The following is a 12,963-nucleotide window of genomic DNA, read 5'->3' as shown; positions in this document are numbered from 1 at the left end:
TGTGTGTGTGTGTGTGTGTGTGTGTGTGTGTGTGTGTGTGTGTGTGTGTGTGTGTGTGTGTGCACGCGCGGATCAGTATGTGTATACATGTGTGATGGAGTGTGCATGTAGTCACGCCTATGTACATAATATGTGTGTCTGCTTGTCAGGCTGCGAGATGAACTGGACCCAGTGACCCCCCCAGCAGGGCCATAAACATGCCAGGTGAAGAGGGCTGGATTAGGCAGAGTTAGTTGATCCCAGCGCGCACCCAGCGCCCCTCCGCCTGCTCCCCACCCCCCCTCCTGGCCCCATCCTTAGAGGTAAAAAACGACCCCAATCATTGTAATGACAGGGCACGCAGCAGGGGTCGCCCAGACCACTCAGCCCAACCTTGCCAGCTGCTTCTCATCTCTCACACACTGTATGGTTTTACATGTACATAAGAGAAACATACACACACTCACGTGCGTGTGTGTGTGTGTGCGCACGAGGACGCGGTGAGACTGCAGGAGGCCCAGCGGGACGCAGGCCTGTCCAAAAGGTCTACGGTACATGGAAATCACTGGACGGGTTTGCAGGTGTCTAGTTCAATTGCGGTCAATATCAGGACACTTTCAACATGATTGTACTTTTACAGTTCCCATCATCATAATAACCATCAGCGTTAATATAACAGAAGCCTAAAGGCCTATAGCCCTGAGGATCTACACTTAAATAATAACAAACAATTTTTTTCACCTTTACCTCACCCGTTACTTTGCACACGCTTGAATGGCTTTCCTTTTGATAACCACATGCACACAAAGAAAAATTTGAAGAAAGAAAAGAAACTCATCTGTCTTGATCTAATTTATACACTGGAACCAGCGTACAGCCCATTGCTTCTACTTTAGGGTTATAAGATTAATGGCCTTGTATAATGTTGTGAAATCCAAGGACACATAAGCACTAAAATCTAAATTGCGGTCACGCACCGAAAGATTTTCAGCCGGAGAACACATTTCATAGTGTTCATGGAGCGGGATAATGTTTCCCCCCGAAAAAAAGTTCGAACAAATTTCAACTTTTTTGACCGAGCTGATTGTGATATTTTAACAACAGTGCACTATTACAATTTAGATCTCATAGAAATACCTTCAATATTTTCTTTTCTTTTCTTCCACCATGCTTAATGGGAACTGGTGAAACATGCACTGCCATGTGGCTGCCGGTGACCCGTAGGGCCCCTGTCTATTAGGGGAAGCCTGTAGTCCCGACGCGTCTGCGTGCCCAGCTCTGCTCCGGCCTGCCCGCGGGGGGCCCTTTCAGCTCGGGCAGTGCCCCATCGAGCTGCATCTGTCGCCAGCTATATTTAGAGGGTGGGACAAATACCTTTCTCCCTGGACATGAACTTCGGCTGACAGACAGAGGGGCCAGAATAGGCGGACAGGGATCTGTACAGTTCGTAACCTTGAAGAACTTGTTACCCCCCAGGCTCACAGCTGGCTGCAGTCAGACGCAGTACAGTGGTTAGCAGTTATACAGCTGAGAGCTGAGGCCGTAAATACAGCACAGTTAACCACAGTTAGCGTTGAGAAGCTTGGCTTGGCAGCAGTGATTAGCACCAGTGCCTATAGTTCCAGGACTGCCGCCAGCGCGAAGTGGAATACACAGTAATGGGCGCTGATAAAGAAATTGTATACTTTTCCCTCTGTGATTGATAGAAGAATACTGAATATATTTCTGCGGGTTTGAATCACCTTCAGTCCCACATTTCTGCCAATAAGCATTTGTGTGTGTGTGGCAGTGCCAGCGAGGCAGCCTGTGTGTGATATATGACCATGTTGCATGGCCATCTGCTCTATATAATCATAAACAAACGCAGGCGGGCCAGGCTCACAGTATCATTTCCAAGAGGTCTAGGCCGGGTAAATGTATTCATGCTTTGGTCTCTTGGATAGATGTTTTAGAGATACTGTATGCTCGAGGAACAGGCCGCGGACATGGCATTCATAATTCATTCCGCAAACACAATATGGAGGTCACGCTGTCCCATATGCAAACACATGGCCAGATTAAGGCGTGGGGAGCCAAAGGGGACAGGGTGCATTCTTAAATGTATAAGCACAGCCACTGACTGTCCTGTCCGCCTCAATGAGAGCTTGACTGTGACAGGCCTAAATAGGCCAGGTTATACTGCTGCAGGGCCCTTTGCTATATTTTGCACCTTGAGTCTAAATCAGTTGCATGCCAGCAAAGATGCACACTGATGCAGTAAGGGAGTTTTGTACAGCATCACTTCTGACCATAAACAGATATATTGTACACTAAATGGACTGCATTTATAAAGCTCTGTCTTAACGACCCCTCAAAGCGCTTACATGCTTTCACACACACACATTTATACAGTGCTTCTTTAAATAGCACTTTTATGTAACTCATACATTCACACAGCGATGGCACAGCCATCAGGAGCAAATAGGGTTGAGATTAGAGAATAAACTGCTCTACCTCCTCAGCCACAGCCACCCATGAATATACTTTTTTTTTTATTTGTTTGTTTTTTTAGTTTTGCCCCTTTGATAGTAACATACATTTTTAAGTGTGTATGTCTATGTGTGTATATGCTAATGTCCCCCAAATGCACCAAATGTTTTGAAATGGTCACATTGGAAGTTGCACAAAACATGAGAAAATAAACAGCTCTTTCTGCAGATGATAAACTGGTTTCAACACTTAAAGGCTAATTCCATTAACTGTGAAACGACAGTCCTCTTTCCACTAGTCTTCCCCTGTCGCTCACCATACGCTGGGACTTTGTCGGACTGTGTCAGGTAAGTTCGGCGACGGGCCGATCGAGGAAAATAAAAAAGCAGCAGCAGCAGACACCTACTGGAAGCATGATTTAGTACCAGCGGCCTCGGGGTCAGATGACGGGAGGATTTTTAATAACATCTGCACATGTAATCATATGCCTGCAGTGGCGCATTTCAAAATTCCTGAGCTGAGCGGGCAGCTCGCTGCTGCTGCCGGGGGTTGAAGGGTGGCGCCCGGGGTCGGGTCGCTGCAGCAGGGCAAGAAGCTACAGCCAACAGCGCACTGTGGTTACGGTGAAGGTTCACACAGAGGCAGATGTTACAGCTTTGCCCATCCTCTCTGGCGCCACAGTACCAGGCGGGTTGTTTGTATGCAGGCAGCCGGACGATCATAAACCTCTCCATAAGAAAAATACATATTAAGTATTCTATCATTGTACAATGGAGACCCCTTTTTTTCTCCCCAATTCTTACAACTCCTCTCCGTTTATTTGAATTTGCTCCTTAACCCCAGTGTCCAGTTGCACCCACTTTTACCTCTCCCGCTTCACTCCGTCCTTCTCAGGCTACTACCTGACTACTTTGGCAACGAGGCACAAAATGGCGGCGGGTGCGCTGAGAGCTGGAAGGCAGAGAGTGGAAGCCATTTTCTAACCGATCCAGGCCCCCCGGCACAGGGAGAGTCAAGACCTCCTGTTCCTGGAGGACAGTCAAGACTATACCCCGTATGTTTTGCTGTGCACATGCGCTAAAGATTATGTGGGGTTTTTTTTGTGTTTTTTTACCAACTGCACTAACAAGCCATTGGGAGCACTTGGCCTTTCAAATGGGATAAAGGCACATACCCAGCCATTATGATATAACCTAATGCAGGCTCACATTATAAAGAAAAAGTCTCAGAAAGACAATGAAAAATAGATGTGGACAGAACAGTTACATACCACGAGTACAACAGAGGAAATTTATGCAGCATATAATTACAGACTAAATCTCATTAAATGAAATGCAAGACAACACAATGACATTACACAGCATCATAACGCAGAACAATTACATCTACAATACATTACGGTACTTACGAAGCTGCCGCGATCGCCAGTCTGTCTGCCCGTGATTCCACTTGTTGGCCAAATTGTTCGTGCCAGTGGCTGAAGTCAAAACCCATCTCACTGTCTACAAGAGGGTGGGAGAATAGAGAGAGAGAGAGAGAGAGAGAGCACAGCAGAGAGTGAGGACGCTGGAGTCGGAGGGGAGAGACGATTTACGGCGATGGAAATGGAGAGACAGGGGGAAAAAAAACGGAGAGAGAAGCAGGAACAGAGAGAGAGAGCGATCAGTTGGAGAGCCAGCGGCAGCAGCAGCAGAGGGCTGCAGGGTCTCCTCTCTGTAGCCTGTTTACTAATAAGCCCACCCCACGGTCTTGCCTGGCCAAGGAGACTCATTAGTGGAACATGTAACACGCCGCACCCTCTCATGCTGGCCTGCGCGCGGGCCAACTCTCACTGCCGCATGCTCACCCAACACCAACACATGAGAAGCTCCGCCGCGGTCCTGGCCTTGCCCCGTGTGGCACCCACTCGCCGCATACGTGCGCGCAGTTTTGGCACGCTGCATCTCTGCGGACCTACGGTGTCGGGCGCGTGGGCCGCAGTGGCGAACATGCGCGCGCTGTACTCCGCGAGCATCGGAGGCGATCCCTCTGCACATGCGGCGCGGCGTGTTCCCGTTCACACGCGCCGGCGCGCACAGACTGCTGCCTGGACCGTCGCGTGGAGGTGAAGGCGGGACAGTGGACAGCGGAGGTAGCGAGTCATCGTTAGTCAAATCGCAGATCGCGGTTGAATACAGAGCGTGACAGAGATAACGTAGCGTTGTCCTCCAGCAGACCAAGGAGGACGCTGCTGCCAATTAAATGGCCTCCAGTCAGCCTCCGGCGGCGGCTGCTGAAGGGTGATAATTCTGCACAAGGACGCTAATTGCAGCGCGGGACACACAGCTTCGCCGGGGATGGGTCTGGTCTATACAGTATTGTTTCTAATGTTTGTAATTACAGTGCAGTGCCTTGGAGCGCGGCCAAGACATGTTTATGGGCTCATGAGTAACCCAACTCCTCCAGCCCGTGGAGGGAGATTCATGTCCAGGCTGGGTGCACTCAATGCACTCTGTGTGCAAGTGTTGTTTGTGTGTGTGTGTGTGTGTGTGTGTGTGTGTGTGTGTGTGTGTGTGTGTGTGTGTGTGTGTGTGTGTGTGTGTGTGTGTGTGTATGCATGTGACTCATACTGTACAGCCCGGGCGACTATGTGCAAGAAGGGATAGTCTTCGAGTGTATTAGTGTGTACACACACACACACACACACACACGCACACGCGCGCGCACACACACACACACACACACACACACACACACACACACACACACACACACACACACACACACACACACACACACACACACACACACACACACACACACACACACACACACACACACACACACACACACACACACACACACACACACACACACACACACACACACACACACAAAATGAAAACTGAAGTTCAGCAGTTCTCAGTAGTGGGAATTCAGAGATCTTTTGTCACCTTTACCAGCACACAGCAATGTTGGCGAGCAAGGAAATATGAATACATAAACATTTGCCATCATGCTGGACTACACAGAAGAAATCGGTAATACAGTTGCATAAAACTGGAGTCAATTCAGTCAAAGTAAAATGTCGGTAGTGACATATCCAAGCAGAAAAGACTGCATTCGGAATCCATCTTTTTTCTACGAAGCGAAACGAATAACACGAGGACAGCTCCAGGCAGCGCATTTCTTTTCATCACTACGCGTAAGCCAACGTAATTCAGCTCCGGGCTGATAAATAGCTAGAAAGTGATGAAGTGGAGGTGAGGTGCGGAAAGGGATTTACAGTATTTTGATAGTTGGAGAGTTGCAGGCGAGGCCTCTTTTCGACGCTTCCAACCTTACCTCCAAGTGGAACAATTTCGCTGATTCTGCAGCTTTTTCTCTGACTAAATTGCCCTGGCGACAGAGGAGGCCAAAAGCTGGAGAAATATATGAGCGCTGGAAAAGAAAAGTTGAGTGGGCGCAGCGCAGCATTATCTGGAATATCGCTTTGCCTGGCAGGTACAGAAAACAAGTATCTGTCCCGACGACGTGCGCTGAGAGACGGTCACACGTGATGCTGCGGACCGCGGACCAAAGGCTCTCTAACACACATATTGACACGCCGAACATCGGCCGGTCAGAGGCGAGCAAAGCATTTGGTTTAATGTGGATGAGTCTCAATATTAATCTGGTTGGATAATGATCAAACATCTGACAGAATTTCCCTTGAGAAAAGTTGTTTTAATGCTCGGTTTTCCAACTGTAAAACTTGGGTTGTACAGTACGTGCGTGAAAAAAACACCGTTGGGTAAATAAACTTGTGGGGGAAAAAAACACCTTGACCTCAGCCAAAGGGCCCATGATGTAAAGCAACCATTTAGAGGGGAAAGGGGGGGGGGGGTTACAGGGGAGGAAAATCGACATCATCTGTCACCCCTGAAACTCTCCCCCAGTCCAATATTATGTCATTACGACTGCGCTCAGCGCCTCTGCGGAGTTGCTGCGGTTTTGTGGATGAATTACATGTGACACTCCCGGCTGACATCCTGATTAACGCGGGGAGAATAAAATGGCCCCCGATCCTCGGTAGTCAATGGGGCAGTGCACTAATGGCTTCCATGTACGGCGAGGGGAGCGAGGTTGGAGCATGGACTGGGCCCGTCGCTGTGGCATTTACATACAGTATGTGTGTGTGTGTGTGTGTGTGTGTGTGTGTGTGTGTGTGTGTGTGTGTGTGTGTGTGCATCAACACGTGTGCCTGTCGTTACGCTTCTTATCGAGCGCCGGAAGTTTTGCCTTTGTGCAATGAACACTCGCACAATCAACACCAATCCCCCATAATGAAATGTTTGTGTAAATGCGTGTGAACGGGTCGAAGCCTCTTTGTTTCAGCCTCTCTCCTCTCTCCTACTTCCTACTGAGTGCTCCACAGCCTGTAGTGGCCGCTGTAGATCCACTCAAACTACTGTCCCACGTTCACACTGCAGGAGCCTGGCCAGCCTTCTGCCACACAGGCCCGATTCCGACAAGGGTATCCAACACCTCGAGGTGTTTTTTTGAACAGGTTTTTTTCTACTGACTGACAACTGCTGAATAAAAGCCCGAGGCAGGCGTCGCTACGATTGAACAGACAGATATGCTGGGCTTTCGATCCAGCTCCATCTCTGCGAGCGGTAACCTGGTTGTGCTCACTCGCTGCAAAGTGTTGTGAGTTACTTTGCACCTCTGCTTATAGTCTGTCAGCGACAACACAGTACCTGGAAATTATACTGATACCCTGTATAAAAAAATATGTTCAACCTTCATTATGCTTTGGGTTTCTCCGTTTTATTGTACTTAAAAAAAAACAGCACACAGAAACCATTTTAATGGGAGGAATAAAAGAAGCTTCATTATTATGGCAGAGAAAAAAAATATTTATATATATTTACAGTGAGTGCTCACTTGGCCCCCATTCCCCATAAATCCCAATCTGGATTTCATATTAGCCAGGAGGAAATTGGATGGAATTCACAACATCACAGCGAGCCCATAAAAATGAGGCAAAATCACATCATCTTAAATACCAATTTATCCACTTAACAAATGAAGCGGCGTATCGTGGCTTTTTGCTGTGTTGTATCGGCGAATGACTCATTTTCACTGTGTGTTTCTACTAGTAAGGAAACACTGTGCACTGGCTCTGGACCTAAACCCCCACAGTTAACACTTCAATGTATCTGGCAGAAATACACAGATCCGTAGAAACACAGTCTGTACAGTGCTGCCACACACACACACACACACACACACACACACACACACACACACACACACACACACACACACACACACACACACACACACACACACACACACACACACACACACACACACACACACACACACACACACACACACACACACACACACACACACACACACACACACTAAAAACTACAGCAGCAAACATCTTATTAACCCTAACCCTAAATAATGACATACCATCCCCAGATTGTTCTTTCTCCAATATGTTAATTCCAGTCGTTAATGTCGCATGAAATCACATTTTATCATAAAATATATTCAACTCTGACACGTGGCAATGCCTCAGGCAACTATGAGGTAACTGTACTTCCTTATGTGTCCAGGAAATATTTTTATCATGCTTTTAACATTGGGAATGACAAAAAAATGCTGTTCTATAGCAACTGTAATCATATGAAATTAAATAACTCAAGAAAATGTTTCCCTCTACTTTTTTCTAAACTCGTCTAAAAGGCATAATTAGACATATTATGAAAAACTGAATGCTGAATTGCTGCTTGAAAAAAAAATGTTTATTGTGACCCTTCAAAAGTCAAACAGTGATAATAAGAAACTTGATATATTTGCAGTTTAGCTATTGAAGATAAAAATTTAAAAAGACGGGTCATGTGTGATGAACGTAATATTATTTAAAAAACATCCATGACAAAGTAATAAAATCTAAGACAATGATCCAGCAAGTGGAGTCAACACACACACACACACACACACACACACACACACACACACACACACACACACACACACACACACACACACACACACACACACACACACACACACACACACACACACACACACACACACACACACACACACACACACACACACACACACACACACACACACACACACACACACAGGCTGTGTATTCGCTCACTATTGCTGTATTCTCTACACCAAAAGCACAGCTGTAAAAAAATATTTGTTGTATCATATACAGTTATTTTATTCTATGCGTTCCTCTGTATGGATATATAGATTTATACTTTAAAAAAGTTGAACTTGAACTTTCAAAAATTCTAAAATAATTCATTCTTTAGAGAGGGGGTACATTATTTCTCAACAATAATCTTTTCTCTATTTACACTACATAATATGTTTATGTCTCAATCAAATACGGATCAAACAAAGCACATTAAAGGTAACCCATGAATAAAAAAAATCACTAGAATAATTCCAAAGCCTTAAAGTGCATAGAATAATAATTGCCTACAATTACAGTGAACACTGTATAACTTTAATTCTACACAAAATGTTACTTTTTTTCTTTTTTTGCATTTCTCTGTGATATACCTAAAAGGGCGTGAGGTGTAGTCAGATGGAATTGTTTAACATCTTTAGAAAAAAGCTTGTAGTATTTGCAAATGACTGGTATATTCGTAGAAAAATGCAGATTTAAAAGTACAATTTCTTGCAAACTCCAGTTATTCAAATCCAAGTTCAAGTCCACATGCAGCCAAGTTCAAGTTCAAGTTTGGGAACTTGATGTCCCTAGATGTGGCCTACAGTTTCCTTTAGCTCTACTTTTGAAGCACATTCATGAAACACTGGCACCTCTGTATGTGGGGGCATGAAAGAAGAAATATACCGACTGATAAGATGTATTAAAAAGGGGTTTTGACTCATACGGGTTAAACAGAATGAAACTTTGAAAAGCTGTCAAGCGAAAGAACATACACAGATATAAAAGAATATACTTACTGCTGTGAACAAATATCGCCATCTGACATAAGGCCTAAAGACATCTTTTAATTACCCATACAAACATGTATATTTGATTGTGTTCTTGTATTTTATATATATATATATATATATATATATATATATATATATATATATATATATATATATATATATATATATAGTGTGTGTGTGTGTGTATCCCATGATTGGCTGTATTTGCTGTGTAGCTGCAGTAAAGCTGAAGTTCTCCTCAGTGCACAGAATGCCTCATTGTGGGCCTGTACCAGGCGTGTGGGTTGGTCAGGTATACTTTTACGGAGAAAAAAACAAACAAAAAAATACTGCAAACCCTCACCACCCTGCCATCTGCCTCTCAATACATAACCTTTCCCTGGACTGCTGCCAGTCACTGCCAAAAAGGGCCTAAGGCGTGGAGTGGTGTGATACTCTGCCAGCAAGAACCATGTGTCCACTGCTACTGAGGGCAGAGCGTATATCCATATGGATGAACACAGTCACCCGCGTATGGAAAAATCAAAATCATGAGTCACGTGGACGCCAATAACAGGTTGGTTTTTCCCCCCTTTAAAAACAAAAAAAGTCCACTTTCATACAGACCCTGATGAGCAGCCAAACATCTGACCACACCTCAGAGAACCAAACCACAAGAAACAGGTCAAAGATGGAAGATTTCCTCCAATCAGCTGCTCATTGATTCAGGATTGAAATGTGAAAACACTTATTACTAGGTATCTGGTTTTCCCTTTCAGGCAATGTTACAAATTAAATCTTATGAGTAGACCTGGGCATAATAAATTCTCATATAAAAAGCCTTATGTACTAACGCAACCTGAATTTTCCATCAAATGGATTCAGTTAACGACCAAACTCCCTGACAAAAAGCCGGAAGAGCCAAAGCAAATGATGTTTCATCCTAACTTATCTGAAGTCAGGCTCAACATTTCACAATTTGTGGAACTGCTTTATTGCTGCTTACAGGGAATTAAAGCTCGTTCTCCCTCCAAATGAAAACAAGGGGATATTTTTCATATGCGCCAGTAGAATCACAAAAGCATTTTGAGAGACTCGTCTTCTGTAACATCCTGTGTTCAAAGAAGTGCGATGCACACACAAATATAGGAAATGATGCGATCAAGACTAAATTTGGGTGCAGGCAAAAAAAAAAAAAGTAAAAAAAAAAGTAATGGACTGTTTCATATTCATCCTCTATTCGGTCTTCTTCAAACAAAATACTAGCATGGCAAAACACTCCCCATGAAAGTCACACTTGAAACATATGCAAACTGTTCTCAGAGACATTTACAGTCAAGCCCTGGAGAACGTGACACTAATTAACGCGGTGGGTACGCCGTGTATTTCCCTTCATGCAGTTCACACTGAGCACGGGCCGCACCACTCACAGAAATACCTCCACTGCCGTGGCCTTCCACTCCTCCGCTGATCAGTGGGATTATCCTGGCAGAAATCAAAGTCCTACTCATGACTTTTGTCTTTCGCATTGTGAAATTACGATTGGGATTTTTGCGGAAAGTCTGGGAGAGGTCAGAGCGAGGCGTTGACTGGAAGTTAACGGAATATATCTGTATCGCCCTCATGTGTGCCCCGGTATACTCCTGAACTACGTGAGCATGCCGGGTTCTGCACTCAATGCACTCGGAGGCGAAGAGAAAACTTTGTGTAAGAACCTCAAGTGCATCCAATGTTTATTTGCGCAGGGTGCTCGTTGAACACAGAGGGAGCCTAAAAGTGTAACCACACGGACAGAACTTGCCTCGAAAACCACACGAGCGTGCACATGTTAGTGCAGATATCACTCACCAGTATTTCACGGCGAAGATGGCCAACTCTTCCCGGCCCGGGGCCCGAAATCCGGCGGCTCCTCCCGCTTCGATCCACAGCTCTGTCAGGGAGAGGAGAAAGCCGTAAGCTCCCGGTCGGCGGTTCCCCGCAAGACCCCGTGACCGTCGCCCTTCCCACCGCCGCGCCTCAGCCCCAACCCCGGCCGGAGCCCCGTGAATGCAGCCACAATCTGCACGGCCTCGCCTGCCACCGGCTGGGTCCGGGCCCCGGCGAGGGCCTGGGAACAATAGGAGGCCATGAGGCGGTCTGCAAGGCTCCGGCTAAGCCCGTCTGCTAGTTAACAAGTCTCTGAATGAGGAATGTCAGCAAACAGACAAACAGCATGTCTGATGCATGCAAATAGCACAACCAGTCCAGTCACAGCCCCGGCTGGGCACATGAATTATTCAGCAGTCTATATGCTGCTCTCCCACATTACCCCCTCCCTCCCTCTGCCCAGATGAAATGCCTTCACTAGACTAAGAGAGGCAAAGAGTTCAAACCTGCTCGAACAACAGCCCCGGTCACCACATCAGTTTCGATACTTAATATAAACATGCAATAATGTCACAAAGGGGCCATGTAGACAGGCAGCGTACAGGGCTGCTTCTGACACTTCGCCGCCGACGTTTCTTTTAAAAAATAGTTTGTGTCTCTTATTGCCTTTTTAATGTCTTTTGTTTGCAGTTGGCACCTGTCCCAGAAAGAGCTCCGGCTCAGCGCAGCACTCGTTCCCCCGCGAGGAGAGCGAGTCGGCGCGAAAGAGAGAGAACAAGGGTGAGTGAGCGACTCCGAGGCAGAGACAGAGAGAGAGGACATGGGGGGGAAATAAGGAGAGACAGGGAGTAGAGATGAAGGAGGTGCCGCACTTCACGCCAGCCACGGGCGCCCAAGAGGGATATTTCTATAAAAACACAGATGCATGCCGGCAGCGGACACTGGTTCGAATTGTCTGCCCGTCATCCACGGTGGTCACCCTGACCGCGAGCCCACCGCAAGCAGGTTGCCCGTCGGAAATGGCGCCCCGGCACTCCAGGTGGAACAAGGGCCGTCACGTGGCGGAAACACCGCCTTCACCAATGTTCAATCCAAAAAAGCGAAGAAAAAAAACATGAATAAACGCTACCAGAAACCCAACGGGGGAGAGAGAGAGAGAGAGAGAGAGAAAAAACAAAGATGAGGGAAACATTTTTGGAAAAATAAAATATGAAAAAGCACCAAAATCCAAAGCGGTGCAGAAGTCACAGCGTCAAAAGTGAGAAAAGGGGCTGTGGAGAGCAACTTGTTGCCAGGATTTGCAGAGCCGCTGTGCAGCCAGTCGGAGGCAGAGGGTTAAAATCCAGCTAGTAGTGAGTGAAAAAAAAAGAAAAAAAAGGCACCGTCTATGGAAGGGCGGGCTTGTGGGGAGGCCCTGACTATAGAAATAGCAGCAGACTTTTTTTTTTCTTCCCCCCCCCTCGCAGAGCTCAAGTCTCCCCCTTGCGTGTGGCTGGAGCAGAAAGAGGGGAGCAACCGAAACAGAGAGAGAAAAAGAAGAGAGAGAGAGAGAGAGAGGGGAGAGAGAGAGAGGGAGAGAGGAGGAGGAGGAGGAGGAGACAGCGAGCGTACAGTGGAGGGGAGAAAAGCGCCACTGATGATGAAATAGGAGGCGCGGCGGAGAGCGCGAACCACTCGCTTTTTCATCACATGTCCAACACG

General features: G+C 46.5%; 1 long non-coding RNA gene across 1 annotated transcript in view; it reads right to left on the bottom strand.

Moving 5' to 3' along the window:
- Positions 1-12,963, bottom strand: part of LOC118315448 — a 38,903-nt gene that overhangs the window by 4,745 nt on the left and 21,195 nt on the right. Inside the window, exons 3-4 of the long non-coding RNA XR_004794854.2 lie at positions 11,245-11,326; positions 3,857-3,950 (exon numbers count right to left, since the gene is read on the bottom strand). This is a non-coding gene — a long non-coding RNA (uncharacterized LOC118315448). The remainder of the gene's footprint in view (positions 1-3,856; positions 3,951-11,244; positions 11,327-12,963) is intronic.

This window comes from Scophthalmus maximus, chromosome 7, assembly GCF_022379125.1.
Source record: "Scophthalmus maximus strain ysfricsl-2021 chromosome 7, ASM2237912v1, whole genome shotgun sequence".
Taxonomy (NCBI): Eukaryota; Metazoa; Chordata; class Actinopteri; order Pleuronectiformes; family Scophthalmidae; genus Scophthalmus; species Scophthalmus maximus.
Note: the sequence above shows the minus strand (reverse complement) of the source record. Positions and strands in the feature narration are given on the sequence as shown.